Source organism: Tenebrio molitor, chromosome X, assembly GCF_963966145.1.
Source record: "Tenebrio molitor chromosome X, icTenMoli1.1, whole genome shotgun sequence".
NCBI classification, from domain to species: domain Eukaryota; kingdom Metazoa; phylum Arthropoda; class Insecta; order Coleoptera; family Tenebrionidae; genus Tenebrio; species Tenebrio molitor.
The window spans coordinates 9,857,461-9,877,041 of record NC_091055.1 but is presented as its reverse complement, the minus strand read 5'-3'; the positions used below and the strand labels follow the sequence as shown (position 1 = coordinate 9,877,041).

The 19,581-nt window shown below is 34.8% G+C and overlaps 1 protein-coding gene across 3 annotated transcripts in view; it reads left to right on the top strand.

Annotated features, from left to right (window-relative positions):
- Nucleotides 1-444: 444 nt before the first annotated feature.
- The window catches only part of Oatp74D (Organic anion transporting polypeptide 74D), a 29,272-nt gene continuing 10,135 nt past the window's right edge, over nucleotides 445-19,581 (top strand). The window contains exons 1-2 of one of the 3 annotated variants that reach the window (XM_069060581.1): nucleotides 445-988; nucleotides 16,175-16,325. The gene's annotated coding sequence lies outside the window, so the exon portion shown is untranslated. Of the gene's footprint in view, nucleotides 989-16,174; nucleotides 16,326-16,806; nucleotides 17,115-19,581 lie in introns of those variants that run through there. The other 2 variants (XM_069060580.1, XM_069060582.1) reach the window with 2 other exon arrangements.

Here is a 19,581-nt window from a genome sequence, read left to right as displayed (position 1 = left end):
TCCTCTTTCGACAATCCGCCACCGGATTGGTCCACTCTCGAGATTTGCTATAATGAAACTTCGTTCCATTGTTTGAATGCATGAAATAATGGAACGAATAAATGACGATCTTGAACAGCACTTTTGTTTTTATGACCCTCACCGTACACAATGGAAAGTAGAAAATTGGAAAATGTCGATTGCACAAGTCGACTCGTCCGGATCTGGCTCGTTTTTCGAGGGTCGCTATACTAGGATGCGACGAGTAGGAGGATTTGCCTTTGTCGAGCGGGCTTCGCGAAAATCGTGGAAAGCGCGGGACAAGTGGCTCGCTCTGTCGGTAGAAGCTTTGGGTCCTTGTTGGCGGCGCGCAGGATGTTGCACGCGCTAGCAGCGAAACGAGGCTAAAAGATGGGGTGGCGTGTTATCAGCGTTCCGGGCGTGCGTGGAGAGCGTGGATGCGTGAGTTAAAAAAAGAAAATGAGTGCGCGTGCCTTCGTGCCGGCTATAGTGTACATTGTACAATACTCCGGCGATGCTGGCTCGTAACATTATATAACAAACAGGCATAAAAGATCGATCTGTAGTTGCATGCCGGTAAAAAATAGCTAATAGTCTCGTCGGTGTAGTCTGGTTTGGTCGCGATCTGGTCTATCGAGACGAGAATTTCTCACATATTGTTTGATTCCGCGTCGTGTTCGCTCTCTGACTCCGACTCCGACTCCGACTCTCTCTCCCTTCGCTTTCGTTTCGATGGAATCCGACCGCTCTGACTGGGACTGGGCTCATGTCTGAATTGAATGAACGGGGCTCTAGCAGTCTGTCGTCTGTCTGCTTGGAGTTTAGACTGTTTCGGTGATGTGACCGTGTTTACAATACATCATATATTGCACACGTTTGCCATGTGATTTGTCCACCTAGACGACCCTCCGATGAAAATAAGTGATTACTGATCAGGAACGCACACCTGACTCCGGCCATAAGGATATAGATGTCTTCACCTGGGAACGTACGTATCTCGATCTCACCACGTTTTATCACCGGTACCCCAGCTAGCTCACCGATAAACAAAACATCTTTTATTCATCGCGACTGATCGATCAATTTTCCGCCATTGCTTCATGCATCATTTTACTTCACTCCTATCAGCTTCTATTTACATTTTTAACTTTGTTTACGCGCCGGTGACTGTAAACATTTGTCTAATCTTCATGAAGTCTACCCGATACCAAAGATAACCGCTCACCCATTTTTTTTTTGTTTTTTTTTTAATTATTCATATCTATATTTTTATATTAACATTACTTTCGCAATTAAACATCGCCGACACGACGTTTTCCACTTAGCTACATTCGTATGCACGCAGCGCAACTTCCGATAAATCTATAAATAATAGACGCTATTAGACGTAATCTTATTCTAATAAAGGAAAATATTCTCCCTCGATTCTACCAGGCGGTTTCTCGCACTTCGTGCGCCAAATTTGCCCGATCTAGCTTGCTGTCACTTTCATAGGTTAGTTTGTTGCGTCATTGCGGTCACGTGATGACCTATTATTCTGTGATCTTGGCTTTGCACGTGTGCAACGCTCTACACATGTGTGGCCTATTTACCGGATGTCAACAAAATTAGTCCCCCTACCCTTTATTCCTCAGGATAAATCAATGAAATTTTAAATAGTGTACCAGTATCTTCCAGTTGCTGACTAACCTTTTCATTGTTTACTACCTTCGACTCTCAAACATTCTGTAAGTACACTTTTCTATCTATCAACGAAAATTCTTTCGCGTTTTTACATTTTTACTCGACTCCTGATTCGATGCCGAACAACCACCATTCAAATTTTCCTCAAATAAAAATCTATCCGATAAACTCCAGAGAACTTATCTCAAAACTTTACTTAAGTTGCAATCTCTCTAATATCAAGTCAATATTTATTCCACAACTTATCGGTTATCTTTTCTGTGAACAATTGTGCAACTGTCGGCTTCAATCGTCGACATCTTCGATCGGACACTTTCGACAATTTACTCAAGATTTTTCCTTCCAACTCGACAACAAACTTGCACTATCTACTGTTTACAAATTTGCAATGATTTATTAATTTCTTGATTTTGTGTATCCCAAGTAAAACCAAAATCGAAACCGGTTTAGTAACTTCTGCTTTCATGATTACTGCCAGTTTTTTACTTGTCGCATTCCATTACATTATTCAAATAATAAAACACAAATGCCATGTTATCCGCCAGGTAATTCCTCTCTATTACTTATTACAGTAATACCTATCTACTTTAGATGTAATCTCGACTCATTGTATATTTTTTTCGTAATTAGTTTTTATTTTATCGGTGTGTTGCCACTCGACAACTGATGTTACAAGTTGAACATTTCGAAACAAGTACATTAACCCTTATTTATGCATATTATACTTAAAACGAGCGTTATGCATGTACATAATACATATACAATGACCCAAGTTAATGTGAGAAGACAAATCCATTTGTTGGGAAAAACCCAATTTTGCTTTGGCAAAGCGGTTCACAAGTCGACTTTCTTTCCGTAGAAGAGAAACAATACAGTCGATTTTTTCTCGGTGATTAATACCGAACAAACAAAAACAAAACAATGAAAGTGATGCAGTTGAAATTTTTGAATCGACTGCTGATGCCGTCCGCTTCATCTGAATCCCTAATCTTCATTTCGATTTAATCAGATTTGAAATATTAATACAATTTCCACCGACTCATCGCTCTGTGGAAATTTGAAATTCAATGTAGAAAATTTCAATTTGAAATGGACTTTTTAGGTTTCCATATGTAGGAAATTCTTCATTCTTTCTTATGTAAATCGTATTTTGTACGGCTGATAAACATAAAACGTCAAAATGGATGCGTGACTGGGTGCCCCTCGTTTTAAGTCCCGTTTAAGCTCCAGGACAATGCATGACGCATGCATGTGTCAAGATCAATCTATACCCATCGACATAAATTACATCTGGTGTTGTTATTATTAAATGTAAATAAAATGTGGAATTTTTTGTTCGACAACAGTCACGAAATTTGAAAATCACTCCAACTATCGTTGATTTTCTTGGCACTATTGGAGAGCCGAACGTTAAAAATAAAAATAGACTGAAGAAGGAACGGAAATATTTATTTGTCTTATTGTGCAAAGCGAAGTGATGCAAATGCACTTTCATCCTGTTCGAAAATAAAACCGATGATATTTTCGATGTTAGCGTTGTTCGGTCGGTTGTATTTTTAAAAGAAAACATAATATTTATTTTTACTGTTTTATCGGGCGTGTCGTCATCCTCGCGACCGGTCGTTTACAAATGTGAGAAAAAGTTGACGGTCATAATTCGATCGAAAAATTAGACAGTTTATTCATGTGTTTTTTGTGCGATAGTGGCGCCTCTTCGAATGAAAATGAGACGGTTTCTTAACCTTCACAAGAAGCATCCAAAATAAAATGGATCCGTACCGCAATTTTTAAAATCAAGGACTCGGATGGATTTACTAATTTCAAATAAAAATGTCATAGAACTCGTGTCGAAAAAATTCACTTTACATTTGTTTATTAATGAGACGAGCGAAACAACCTTGAAAGTCGACTTTTAAACAATTACGGTGTTCTTTCAAACGCTCATTATGACCGATTTCATCAAAACTTGGCAAAGGGAGGTGATCATATTTTTTATTGGTTTTTATTTTTGTAGCGTCCTCTAGAAGTCGCAGCCGTCACGTCTATTTTCTAAATTTGTCATCGACGAGTCTCTCTAAGGTGTAAATTATTTTTCGTGGGACGCACCTGCCACTTTAGAAAATGTGACCCACATATAATTCAAACATCGGGGCGCTACTCTAATTTCTAACATCTGGATGTTAATTGTTTTATTTTGATTTACTGCATACAATAAAGTGAAGCGCTTGTAAATTCCGAACAAATTTATTACTCGTCGCCACCCAAAATTACAATGAAACCTTGGCCCGCGCTGTACAGGTGGTCCAAAATTGGGCCCTCCTCGATCCCGGAAAAATCATCCAGACGGGATTTTTCGCGTTTCTCCCGGGCGGGATCACGGTCCCCTCGGTCTGAGAGTGCACCCAAAGCTACATTTTTTTAAAGAAAAGTCATATGGGAGGATATTCGCGTGAAAGATATGTTTTTTTATTACTAAAAAAAAAGCGAACAAAGTGTAGTTTATTTTTGTGATAAACGCTTTCCATTTATAGTAGCGAAAGTTGATTGGCCCCATAGTAGGTCAACAGTTTGGTTATGTTATTTTGGGATCTCCAACTTCAAAGTAGTCCCAGGTACAAATAAATAAAGCTAAAAAAATGTTGGTGCTTTTACTTCTCATTTTTATGTTCTCGTTTACGACGTGCCTACTTTTCGAACAATTGTGAGATTATCTGTTGCAGATGCGGCGCCTCGATCGCTAATTTGTAAAAATTTCATATTTATCGACGGACAATAAAACAATATACGGTATTTCTCGTTACATAACTGGTATGAACACGGCGAATAAATATGCGAATTGGGTATCGTCTATTCCACGGAGCTGTTCACTTTCGCATCAGGAAAAATGCATGTGTGCATTTTGATTCCTTGCTACATTATCGTGAGGTGTTAACAATAATGAACCGTTATTTAGAAGAATATTTATGAATCACTCAAACCGCAACTGCACGATTCCCGTCAGTCCCTTGTTAGTGCTGGGACCCTTGGCCGGGATCACATTCCTGGTTTGATTGGGCTCGCACTAGGAAATGCAACACGTCAAACTATCGACTGAGAGTTCTATAATTATATGCAATTTTTACGTTGGTACTCGCAGGATGCTCAAGTAACAACTGGTTGTAGTATGGATGGACTTTACCCAACCGTGACTTAATTTTTTTTTTACAACGAACCATGCAAATTAGGAATGCTGTTACCGATCAAGAATTATGACGAAATTGACGATACAGATTAAATTTTTTTCTGTGATGAATTTAGAATTTTTCAGATAAAAGATAAGTTCACGTAATCGTCCGTGAAAAAAAGAGATTGAAGTGATCGATATTTTAGAGATACAGATAATTTCTTTAGTTTCGTGTCTGTTTTGGTAATTGATACAAGGTTATGTAATTGTGTGTAAGTTCGATTTTAATTTATTTCATTATTTAAGTAATTATTTTTGCATTTGTGTAGAGTTAGTTAGCTGATTTTGACAGCAACGGAAGAGCAGGGGTTGAGTTGACTGCAAAAATACCATTCCCATAGTTAAAAATTCTTGATTGGTTCTAATTACTAAATTATTAGTTAAATTAGATCAATTAAATAATTAATTTTAAAATTCTTAACGAATATAGAAGTTTGTGTGGTGGTGTTTGGTTTCCGACAGGAAAAGTCCCATTTAGTTTAGGAATTCTTGATCAATTCTAATTACCAAATGCCTCATTAAGTATCTAAGAAATGATTTTAATAATTTACATTTATAAAATTTGGTATTTTTTTTTTAGATTGTTAAATACCCAAATAAAAAATTTAAAAAGCGATTATGATATCATCAGTTATTTGACATTTTTTATCAAAAGAAAAATGTAAAGCAAGATTTATTACTTACGTATTGCGAATCCTTATAAACGTTTATAAACGGGATTACTTAAATTGTTACTGAATTTTCTTGATAAATATTTTTCGTATGGTAAGACAATCGGTGCAACATGGTTATCCCTTAGCAATACCAGAAATGCTTAAACATTTTCTGGTTATGTAAAGAGTCCTGTCAAAAAATGCTATTGTAGTTTGCTAAATTATAACCTTTTTTCTAACAATCATGGTTATGAAGATTGTTATATAAACGTGTGACAAATCATCTTGCTATTTTGAAAGATGGACTTGGTTGCAGCAAATTTTCTTTTGTATTTGCAAAATAACGTGGAAAATGTTTCAAGTCAGTAAGTGTAATACACACATAGGTCCAACAATCGAACTTTTTTGCTATTACGATGTTCTGTTGTGCTTTCAGAGCAAGATTGAAATTAGAATATAGATTGATGAGAGATTAAAATTACCTACCTAATTAAAAATTATTGAAATATGCTCCTTCTCCAACGTCTGGACCGTAATTTCCATTTGCAGGAAATTGGTCTTCTTGCTCTTTTTTTTAACATTAGCAGAAGAACGGCAAGAATCCATTTTTAAATTAATTGATGCGGGTTTGACGTTTGACTTGAGCAATGCCCGCTAGCGCCAAGCATACTGCGCATGCGCGACGCTTGTTAAATACTAATGTTCACAATGGACCGCGGCAATAACAATCATTGCTCAAATTTATAGGTAGAATAGGAGAAAATCATAAAATGGTTATCGACATTGTTACAACATTGCAGAGATAGCAGTGTTGTTACTTAGCAATCCTGAATTAGACAAAATCAGAATTGCACCGATTTTCTACTCGGTAAACCTCAAAATTGTGATTATCATTTTATTTTTTTCTAAGTCATCCAAAACTAGTAGATACAATTTCAAATTAATTTGTGGATACGTAAATAATCCCAAAGTACTGATGCGAGACTGTTATTAATATTCTTCTGATTAAGAGAGTACAAAACGTGTGAGTCTCATTTAGTACCTGAAATTGCGGTTATTTCCGGTGGGACCAATACAAAAAACAATCACGATTAATTGTCAAAATTTTGTTTGCATAATTTCCAACACTTTGACATCATGATAATAATAAAGGGGGCACGGCATCGAGGCCGGATTTATTTGTCGTCACTGATATTTCTATCAAGTGACGATAATTCCTTCGAAAACACTATTTTATATATTATCATTTATTTTGCAATACATGCATTTTTCACACGATATCCACGTCGGAGTTTATTCATACGACATTACTGATTAGTGATTACAGACAATACAAAAATCGAATAATCAATCTATGAAGTTAAATCGGAATGCGGTCTTCCGGCAGCCACCCATCCAAACACAGACCGGTGTGAACGTTGCTTAACCAAAGTAAACAATAATAACATCTTGATATTATTATTACAATTGTTTATTTTTCTTATTATGTTGTGTACTTACGGAAAGTGGGTTTAGAGTCGCAAAAATGTCTAATCAATTAATTTGGCATCATATTGTACAAGTGGTATTTACTAGACTTTTTAATCCTGGTTACCCTTTAAGTGTGCAGCGTACAAGTTATTAATTAGAGTCGTAATTACTTCTCGTATCTTATGTTTACAGAGATTTAAACATTTGCCATGTCAGATTAATTAATCTGAACCCATTTCTTATAATATTATTATAAAATGGCGGTTAGAATCATTAAGAAAACCATTTAAAGTGTTGTTGGCTGATTGGCTTGCATGTAGATTTTAATTGTATTTAAAGTTGCTTATTGTGAGCGGATTTATGTGCATGGGCATTGTTCAGAGCACCCTTCTTCATGAAATATGTAGAGCGGAACCGAGTCAAAAACATTCTTGCTACATATCGTTAAAAAATGTGCTAGTTCGCGTTACCAAAAATAACGTCATTACAATTATTATTATTATTATAATACAGGTTTGAAAAATCATCTTGAAGTGAACGGTTCGGTTTTCCCTGCAGATTTACGTGTTGAATAAATTAATTTTTATTCAGACATGACTAGTAAAAATCTAATCCTGTTATAGAAAGTGAACAGAGATTTTGTAATAGAATACAAAATATCTACAAACACAAACGGCCTATTTTTATCGAGTCCATCAGTTAGTTCTACAATGCAGTTGAGTAAACTTGTCCAGGGAACTAGAAATTGCATTAGGAGTCTCTAAGGACTCTAGGATGAGAAATGGCACGATAGTCATTTTAGAGTGTCTGAGAATTACCCCAACAGACGAATAAACTGCTTTATGGCCGTCTGGGTAAGACCTGTTTGAACTCATAAGGACAGATCGCGCATACTTACATGTGGTTAGTGATGACATACAGCCTTGCGTCTGTCCTAGCCACATTGATTCGATACAAGACTGTACCCCGACGCTGTAGAAATGATATATTTTAGGACATTTCTACTTGATCGATCACCAAAGCTGGTTATAGATCGTCAGCATTGCATTAACCACTTTGCAGACAAATTTAACAAAACTGAGCTACATCCGTGTTGGTTCATGGCGTTACCGTGCTCGGTACAGGTTTTGCCAAATAAAATTCTGTCCGCTCGAAACGTATAATTACGGTTCAAAAGTAGAATGTGACACCTGTTTGTATGGACACTGTTTTACTTTTTAACACCCGAAGAGAATACGTAAAAATTCCGTAATGGCGATTTAATTATTATTTCAAATTTAAATTTAATTTCCGCGCGGACGGTTTTTACAACGGAAACTTTTTCGATTCTTCGGACACAGCGATAAATCCAAACGAAAAAAATCGATTCTGCCGTTATCACGCGACATTTGTGTTATCAAAAACTTTCATAATCATTTTATGTTGGCCTACATTCTCAACTTTTAAATAATATTGTAACCGTTTCATGTGACATTTCATTTATCTGGATCTCGACAATTCACCAGCTAGCTTTTCTTTAATCAATTATTTAGATTAAAATATTATTGTTCGATCAATGCCGAGCTTCGTTCAAGGAGTTTTACCACAAAGCTCGATCATATTCTCTACTGCCTTGACACCAAACATTTACACTTCTAACGATAAAACGAGACGAAATAATCATTTCATTGGAAAGAACGAATGATACGACATAATCTCGAAACTGACATTATTTTTTGGCCCACCAGATTTTTAAATGGAGAATATTTATTTTATTTATGGACCGCGCGACAATTATTTTTGGCACCTTCCCAAAAATACAGAAACATTTCCAAATCTTGTTCGGATGAAGTATTCGAGGATCTGACAACTGAGATCTTGTTATCAGCAAATTGCCAATCTAATCTTGCAGAGTACCACCCTATCGATACATATATGAACATGTGTGTGCGTTTTAGAGTCTTGTGTAAGAAATGGGCGAGTAGAAATATTGTGCAAGTCCACTGTCCATTACTTCTTGTAAGTCAGAAATTTGCGACCAAATTAGTCCAGATTTTAGGCGAATTTTGAATGTTTTCTTTGGTAGAAAAAGTGAAAAAGGAAATATTTTGCCATAACATTCTAAATATTTGTGTCTAACATTATGGTGTCAAGGTTCTCTCTATTTTCTACAGCAAATGTGTGGAGAACCCAGGTCGAGGCACGATTTGACGCAGAACAATGTAAAAATGATAGTCTGTTGGACATTTTTACGCTCTGTTGTGTGCCTCATTTTCGACTTGCACCGCTGCAAACACATAAATTTCGATAAGAAAAGGTAAATATTTGGAACAATATAAATTAAACATGTTTCCTCACGTTATCGCTTCCTAGTAGAGCCGGAACTAGTCGAATCTAAGCAAGAAAACAAATAAAAAAACACTTACTTGCGAATTAGTCCAGTTTTTGTATTTACTTTGTGATTAATTGTAAAATACAAACATTGTATAATTAATCATCAATAAGAGCGACGCAAGCTTGTTGAAATTGTTAAAAACGTACTTCCGGTAAGCCGATTTTCGTTAAATTGTTTACAATTGTCATAATGTAAACAATGATTAACTCAAGGTCCTACATGTCTTTAGATTATTTATAAAATGACACATTTTGAGCGGTTTTGGGTACATGTCGAATAAAATCTGGTGGGTTTTTAATCGGCGCGAATCAAATTGAACGTGATGGTACGAGCTACCAATTTAGTTTCACTTTTTGTGTTCCTGTGATTCAATTATTAGTAAATTTAAATAGTTTGGTCGTCCTTGAAGTCTTTATCGTCATAAATAGACAATAGTGAAAACAACAATACACAGATACATAACCGTAGCCGATTTCGAATACGCGAATATTCTTCTGTTGTCACAAAAAATACATTACAGACCGATGATAGAGTTTTGTGTAGTTTAATGATCCAGCGAGACTTCAATCTCGACCTGTTCGATCCAGTTTTTGCGGATTTAACTATTGTTATTACGAGTTTTTTTTTCCGATCGTGATCGATAAATTCTGCACTTTGCAGGTGAATATTTTTCAGGCGGTAGCGCTCGGTTTTCTTCAAAAAGCGTATTAATCATGTACAAAAATAAATGCGAAGTCTAGACGTAATAAACTATTGAACAATAATATCATTTAGGATATTAACAGTATTAACAGGATGAAGTTTAGTGTCAAGGCTCAAATCAAGAGCCAACAACGCGATTGCGTATAGGGACACTGGAGAATTTTATGTGAATTGAAAACTCGCCAAAACAACAGCGGAGGTTCTTTTTCTTGCATTTGGATGGTCGTTCGGTGCGAACAAAGTGCTAAATGTGCACGGGAATTTTGGCGTTTTTTGGTTTTATTTTAGAAATTTTGGAATTTCAAAAGTTGTGCTTGATTTACAAAATTTTCGAAAATGAGATATCGGCGCTTTGTAATTTAATTTTCATAAATTTTGGAATATCAGACGTAGTGTTTGTAGTGTTTGAGTTGCATATAATTTGTGAGGTGATATTTTGCTGCTTTTTGGTTTGATTTCCTAAATTTTGAAATTTCAAAATTTCAAAATTTTTGTGTGCATCAGAAAAACCCTCTGGTGGAATTTGGCGTTTTTATTTTATTTCACAAGTTGTGCTTGATCTATTCTAAAATGAAATTTTCGCAATTTAGGCTGTTATACAGGATGTTTAAAAATGCCGCACTAAAATTATTGTACGGTGTTCAGAAGTATTTGGTAGGTGAGGGAACAATATTTTTAAAATTCTTGGTCTTCATTTCTTTACACAATGAGAATTTTATGTAATTATCTTTAAACGTTGTTAATTGTAATTATTATTACTAAATAACACCCAAAATGCAGAATAGAAGGTTAATTAATAATTTTTAACGCAATCTCTGTGGTCTTTAATATTAAATGCGATTTACCTTTTCAATTATCGAAAATTATGCAAAAATCGATTAAACTATTTCAATTTTTTAAAGGTCGGTACCGGTAAGTGCACGCAGTTGCCAAATTTACCATAAAAGAAACCTTCATCCACGTGCAAATTTAACACCAAGAATTTTTAAAATATTTTTCCTTCACTTACCAAATGCTTCTGAACACTGTACTATAGTTTTAGTGCGGCATTTTTAAACACCCTGTATGTAGTTCCAAAATTTTGAAGTTTCAAAATTTTGCTTGATCCCTAAAAATATTCCCCAGTGCAATTTGGCACATTTTGATTTTATTTCCTAAATTGAAAAATATTCCAATGTGAAATTTTGGGGTTTTGTGGTTTAATTTTCGAAATATAGGACTTCAAAACGTTGTGCTTGGTTTGGAAATTATTTCTAAAGTGAAATTTTGACGTTTTGGCTTTTCTAAAATTTCAAACTCCAAAATTTCATTTGCAAAAATATTCCCTAATGAAATTTGGCCCTTTTCAATTTTATTTTATTTGCTCTTGATTTGTAAAAATATTCAAAAATGAAATTTTGCCGCTTCGAGGCAATCTTAAATTTTGGAAATTTTGGTTCAGACTGGTAACAGGTGACGATGAGTAGAACTCATACACAAAAAAATTATCTAATAAAAGTCTTCGTTTTCGAGATAAAAATAAATTAAATTTTGGTTAAAATTGTCAGTAGGTACGCTCCTGAATTAAAGGTAGGTAATTAATAACGTACCTAATTGGGGTTTTCTGGAATCTCCATATGACCCAGTTTTTTTTTTGCTTACTACTTACTAGCATTTAAAAACACCTGTATAGTGAAATTTTTACATTTTGTGGTTAAATTTTCTAAATGTTTCAATTTCAAACATGCTATGATTTCCTAAATTTTGAAATTAAAAATTTTTTGTATGACTAGGAAAAATATCTGTAGTGGAATTTGACGTTTTTATTTTATTTCACAAGTTGTGCTTGATTTTCAAAAATATTGTAAAGTAAAATTTTAGCGTTTTGTGGTTTCATTTTCTAAATCTTTGAATTTCAAACTATGTGCTCCACTTGAAACTAATTTCGAAAATGAAATTTTCGCACTTTCGTCTTTTAGTTCATACATTATTTCCAAAAATATTGCTTAGTGTGTAATTAGGCGTTTAGTATGTATTTTCAAAATTTGTTCTTAATTTGCAAAAATAAATTTTTTTTGTTTGATTCCTTACATTTTAAAATTTCAAAATTTGTGTTTGATTAATGAAAAACATCCCGTAGTGAAATTTGCTGTAAATTTTATTTCTGAAATTTTGAATTTTCAAAATTTGTTCTTAATTTGCAAAAATAAAATTTTGGAGCTTTGTGATTGATTCAATCTGCTAAATTTTCGAATATCTTGCAAATAATTTCTGAGATGAAATTTTGGTGTTTTTTGGTTTGATTGCTCACATTTTAAAATTTCAAAATTTGTGTGTGATTAAAGAAAAATATCCCGTAGTGAAGTTTGGCGTTTTTAATTTTTAAATTTTTAATGTTGCCGACTAGCAAATACATATGTAATTTAGAAAATAAAATTTTCTCGCTCTTGTCTTTTACTTCCTAAATTTTGAAACTTAAAAATTTGTGCCTGTTTTGCAAAATATTTGCCGTCGAAGTCTTCGAATTTCAAACGTTGTGCTTGACTTGCGAATAATTTCGAATTTTGACGCCTTCAGCTTTCCCTAAATTTTGAAGCTTCAAAATGTGAGCTCGTTTTGCAAAAATATTTTGTAGTAAAATTTGTTATTTTTAAAGTTTATGTCTTAAATTCTGGCATTTCCAAAGTGCTTAAAAATGATTCTAAATTGTTGCTTTGTTTAAAATTTTGTTGCTTCAGTATTTCCGTTGTAGTAATTGTTCAACCTTCTTAATTCCCAGAATTCAAACCCATTAAAGCGGCGCAAAAAATTGAATTAAATGCTTTGTGTCATAGTTATTTCCACATATTTGGAGCACCTATGCTAACCTTTTCGATTGTTTCCTCACTTTTAGAATTTGAAAAGTTGCTTGATTTGCAAAAACATACCAATTTAAAATTTTGGCTTTTTCATTTTATTTCACAATTTCAAATACTCTCGATTTGCAAAAATATTACAAAATGAAATTTTGGCCCTTTTATGATTCTATTTCCAAAAATTGTACTTCATCTACAAAAATATCCATAGTGTAATTTGACGCTTTCTGATTTAGTGCCCCAAAAGTTGATTTTTTGCAAAAATATCCCAAACTGAACAAACCTTGCTTACTTTCAAACTCAGTTGTAGAGCATTTCCGCTCTTACAATCCTTCAACCTTCTTCATTCCTAGAACTAAAAACGATTAAGCAGAGCAAAAAATTTAATAAAATTCTTCGTGTCGTAGGTACCTAGTTGTTTCCACATTTTTGGATCACCTATCGCCGTATCGCCCCCCTAACCTACTCTACTGCACACACCATAACCCGAATGAATTGGAGCTTTTTACGAGTCAGTTGCTAAAATAATAAGTTCGACTAGATTGCCCACCGTGCTTGATGATATTATGAAATGTTGGGTAATTTTCAGACATGGTTCGCTGGCTAAAACAGTTTTTGTGTTGTGTGAAGGTCAAAATACGAAACTGAAGGGCTCGGACTAACGAATTCACCAAGATCCATTAATTACACGTTTCGTTGAGAGAGATAAGATCAGTTGGACTCTTTCCTGTCGAAAATAGTTGGGTCGTGGGGCAAAATTTCAAGATATCCATATTTTAACACAAGTCAAGGACAAATGCAGCTTCTGGTTTGACCGGAAATAACGTCTTTTTTGTTTTTTTTTTCAAATGAAGCAGCTGTACTAAAATGAATTATAAGACGTACTACTTTGTTCTTAGTCACCTACTCGACTTAACACATTTGACATTCAAAATGACCATTTTCGGTGACTTCATCTTTTTACAATTTTGACTGGTCCTGTTGATGCACTTCGCTCTTCTCTATTCGGTCTAGTTCATGTTATTGTAATTTTTTAATTAATGCAGTCGTCACATGCCCATTACAGTCGGATTACCGTGAGATTAAATGAATACCTGATGAGCACAGATCCATAATTCATCAATTCTCAGGTCAAGACGCCTGACGAGCCAACATGTATAAAGCAATCCCGATTAAAAATCGGTTGTTGAAAGGTTACATTAAAATGATAAATAAATTTGGCGTAGATGCAGCCCGGAACTTGCATCTCATTTAAATGTAAAATTTTGGATTAGCATTCGTGAGTCGTTTTTATTTTACGTATTGACGAGATCGGATACCCTAGAGGGGCCCTTGACTACGCCACTGGCAAGGACGTTGTTTTCAGCCAAGTGAAGAAATATTGTTGTTTGCGTCTGGTAATTAGTTTTGCTCTGGGATTTTGATCGTCGAAGAGCGAACGCTCGAACTGCGAATCGGTCTCGTTTTTCGAAAAATGTGGAATAGGAGTCTGGGCTGGCTGTTAATAATTTGTGTGAAGGCGCAAACATAATAGTTTTAATTCGGCTTAATCTGAGCCCGACCGAGAAATAAGAACAATACGGAGATAACCTACATCCTCTTCGGTCAGATGCCCGGACGCAGAACCGGCTTAGCCCACACCACCGTCGCTCTCCGATACGCTCATAAATTAAACATCCAATTTGCGCTATTCGCATAATGCTTATTTTTCACACTTCTGACTCATTTTCTGCTCTACATATTTTTGGCCCCCCTCTTCCTTCGATCTGCATTATTCCGACATCACTTTCAAAATTACCAAAAATTTCTCGAAATATTTTCGATCCGATTTTAAAAAAGGTTTCAACGATCACGTTTTACCAATTCCCATTCGCACCAAAAAATGACAAATTCGATGCCATTAACATTATCAAGATAATAACAAAAGACAAAACAACGACGCCGTCTTATTTCTAGGTTATGGTTTGGATTAGAACAATTTTTTTAAAGCTTGACTCACTAAAATTATCAAACATGATGGGCGATTATATATACAGGGTGTTAGTAAATGGTTGGGAATACATTTCAGGGTGAACTCCTTACGAAAAATGTGGCTTAAAATCTAAATAAAGTTTTTCGTTAAAATGAGTAGTTTTCTCAAAAAAAGAAAAAATAAAAATAAATGAATTCTGGCATATCCGTATTTTTTTTGAAATACTACGATTTAATAATAGTTTAAAGAAAAAATTTAAACGTGGAAAGTTGAATTTTTTAACGTATGTCAAAATTCAAAATTAATGCGATTTTAGGCAGACAAATAAACTAATTACAGAAATTCTCCAACAGGGAACTACATTTTATTTTTTGAGAAAACTACTCATTTTAACGAAAAACTTTATTTAGGTTTTAAGCTACATTTTTCGTAAGGAGTTCACCCTGAAATTTATTCCCAACCATTTACTAACACCCTGTATAATATATAAAAATAATACTTTATTTTCAAAATTCTTGACTTGTAGCATGTGAGCGAAACCGATAGAAATATCAATCAAAGACATATCTTGAGCAACTGTCAATACGGGTTAAAATGGATGTGGCATGATTATTTTCACAAAATCTGCCAAAATTTGCTTTTAAATTTTTTTGAAAATGGTCTTGAATTTTAGTCCAACGTTTTTTGGCAATCGTTTTTTTGCAAAACGTGAGTGAAACAAGTGTTTGTATCGTTAGTGCATATTGAAAAAACATGTTCCTTTGAAATACTCGTGGAATAATTCTTTTTTCTTCTCAAAGGTTGTGTTATTTTTTCAGTTTTTGGTTTACAAAGTAAAATAGGAAAAAACACACAATGTTTCTGCAAAAATTTCAAACATGTCATGAGTTGCAGCTTAAAATTTTGGAAAGCCGAATTGCAGAAACATTTATTTTGAGGCAAGAACACGTTGAAGTTGTGACAGAGTTGTAGATTATTGTTGAATAGATTTGTCAGTTATCGTCGAAAATTTGTCGTTGTTGAGAGAGAACAGAAATGGTTAATCAATACATCTGACTAGTCTAACGGGCGACAACAGCTTAAATGTTTCGAAACTGACATTGTTATTCAAAATAACGAATGGGAATCTTGAATAAAGGTTAATAAATTATGTAGTCAAAATTAGCCTCGAAAACATTGTCCCATCTATTTTTGTCTACAGTCCAAATTTATTATAGCCGCACTTTTGATCTGTTTGAAGAAATAATTATTTATTTTGTACAGTCTGGGTGCATCTACATCTACAACTGCGACCTGTCTGGACACAGTCGACAGAACCAAGAACGAATTTCTTTCAATAGTCTCTGTTGCTTTTAGGATAGTCTACTGCTGGCAAGTAGTCTCTTTGTTGCATCTTCACTGCAACACCATCCAAGTGAGTAATTTTGGGAAAGCTTGGGACCAAGAAAAAAGAAAGCAAGTCGTAGATTGGCTCATACGTTCATCTGCCTTACATTTTTGACAAAAAGCTTTCCCGAAATCGTGTTTCAAGTGAAACTTTAATTACAAAAAACAGAAAGTTATATTGCTAGAGTAACTAAATTTTTTTGTCGTATCATGAAAAGCTGTAATAGCTAAAATATAGCAACGTAAGTGGAACCTTGTGTCTCTTGACTTGCACAGGTGACCTGCAATTTTTGAATCTGCTGATTTCTCCCTCTACTGTAGTGGTAACACTGAAGTACACCTCTTCATCGAGTACCAAGTAGTCGAAAGTCCCACTTGGAAATCATCGATACCGTCGTCTGCACATGCACGTTTGAAAGATGTTTGGAGAGACCTAACCTAGTTTTATTTTGACAGTTCGAGCAGTACGCATCAATCTACGACTCTGCTTTCGTTCGTCGCGGCCGGCTGCGTTCGGATAAGTTTTTTTTGGCGGGAAGATAGTGTCGGGAGGGGCCGTCGAGCTGGTCCGTCCCTGTGCAAATATTCGGTTATGCTAATCAGTCCCGCGCCGCCTCTATCCCGGTCCGCGCAGTGTTCGGCAAGCCCTGCTTGCGAAGAGTGGTGTGAGGTGCGGAGAAAGTGTGCTGCTTCACTACTCTTCTCTTCTAGTCTAGTGACGTTTCGCTTTCGTCGTCACCATCAGCGCACTTGTGGACGTGGTTGTCGTCGGACGTGCGCAGCTTATCTCCTCGTCATGATTTTCACGTAGGAACAGGTGAGACGGCGGCCTCACCACCTTTCTCTCTTCGGTCGAAAATGAAACCACATTCCCCTTTCTCCGGTCGAGAAAACTTGATCGCTGTTCTTCGTTTTTCCACTTTCGCGGCTTCTCGTGGCACATAGGCGGAACATCGCACCAGGACTGAAGAAGACTGTCGCTCCTACCGGCGAACGACTCCTTGACGTTAACAGTGCTAATCGCTATTGACAACATGTAACTGTTTTAACATTTTATTCGGTTCTTTATTTGGCCTGGCCGCTCCACGTCGTGCTAATTCTGTAAATTTTGATAGGACACCTTGCTAAATCACCAAAAGGAGCGAGCCACATGGTTTTTCGGAAATTTTAACACGTCAAAATTTTTTAAATAAACAACAAATTATCACGACGTCGACATCACATACCGAGCACAATAATTACAACATTAAACGAGATTGCTGGAGGTTAGGCCGTTTCATTTCATGCAATTCTACACAGAACGCAGACATTTTTCTTTTATTCTTCATTTTTCTCTTATTCTCTGTTGAAATATTATTTTTATCATTTTAATTTGAGTTCGAAAAACCGGTATTATTGATGTTGGAGTTGTGCAAGGAGGTAATTTGGGCACTTTTCTGTTTAGTCTATTGCCGATGAACGCTAAATCGGCTTTTTTATATGGTTGACCTGACCTCTCCAAGAAAGTAATTTAGGCAATTTTGTATTTAGTACGTACATACCTCTCTACTTTACGATAACGACGTGAAATCAGACATTTTGTTCTTGATGATAAAATGTCAAATCATTAGATAAAATCTAAACTATTCGTCTATTATTGACAATTCATCATACCGAAAAAGTGATTTAGACATTTTTATTTAGCTCATATGTATACAAAATAGTCCGTGTTAATTTCTTTTGGTCTTAATAAAATGTGAAATTATCATTTTTGTTTGGTTTGAGTGGAAGATAAACAAGGTGATCAACAATAATTGATTAAGGGCATTTCAACATGTTCAAAGAGATAATTTAGACACTTTTCTTTGATCTGCCATGAACAAAAAATCAGATACATATTTTGATATATCCTGTGAAGTACCGTGCCGTCAAATAAATTTGAAATTAGAGTAGGCTGTGATTTTATTATGAAGTTGGCAACATGCAATTTTTAAAGACAGCACAGCAGTGACATTTGACAGTACAGTACACGTGTTTCGTGACATAAAACTATTGACAACTGTCAGTACTAAAAAGTCTACCAACCGTTAACAGACAAAATATATCAATCACAGCCAACTCCAATTCCGAATTTATTTGAAGGCACGATAGTTTGGCTGTTTTTTATTTCATGTACCTACATATGTACCTATTTTATACAAAAAATTCAATTTTTCTTTTGTTCCAAATAAAATACTGATAACAGAATTATTATTTTTTCAGTATTTGATTAAAGTTCAACATGGTGATTTTGGGCCACTTTCATTAATATTTTAACTACACGAAGTAAAAAACATTCTATTCTTGACAAAGTGTCAAAATTTGGTTTCACATTGGAATCTAAAATTTGTACAGTCAGCTCACTGTTGACTTGGCGTCCAAAAATTGTTTACGTACTTCTGACAAAAAGAAAGTATCTTTCCTTTGCTTTTAAGAAAATGTTAAATTCATATTTTTTATCTGTTTGAATGTTAGGTTGAGTAAACAATGGGTCTGTTTTTCGTATCTTGAGATGCCCAAAAAGGCAGTGTGGCTCCGTTTTATTTATTGCACTGCTACACAAAACAAAATATTTTGTTTTGTTCTAGGTAAATTGTAAAATTATGTATCACTTTTTTTCAACATTTAAAAGTAAAATCAACTAGGCCATTGTTGAGGCACAAAGAATTTCTGCCCTTCTATGCAAAAAGGAGACTTTTTTAGTTTTTACAAGAATGTAAAATTCAAAATTTCGCATCAAAACCGTCTTTGGAGTTATAACACATGTCTTAGTGTCAGCAGTGCGTTTAAAAAAATATATAACGCAGAGAGATGAATAACTTTGTGCTTGTGGCAGAAAGGACATCACTTTCAACAATTTCTTTAATTATAATTAATGACATTTTTCTTAAGATTTGTACAAGTAAACGTTTATCCGGTTCATCTTTTTTCAAATAATATTTCTAACCTCAAAGTTCACAGCAATTCAAGTTACGACGTACTTTTACGAATGTAAATGTGGCAAAACTAGCTCAGATGAGAAATTTTTTAGACGTACGTTGTAATAATAAGAATATGTAATAATAATCTTTATTTCAACATATTGAGAAGAGGTAATTTGGCTTTTCTTTCGTGCGCTTAAAAAAAACATGTTCCTTGTGTTTTTTATAAAGTGTTAAAACATTTTTCTTCACTGTTGGAATTAAATATGTCCAAAACTGCACCTAATTTGAAATGTTTATTTGTTTCCTTTGTTTTTGGAATATATCGATAATCTTTTTTCCATT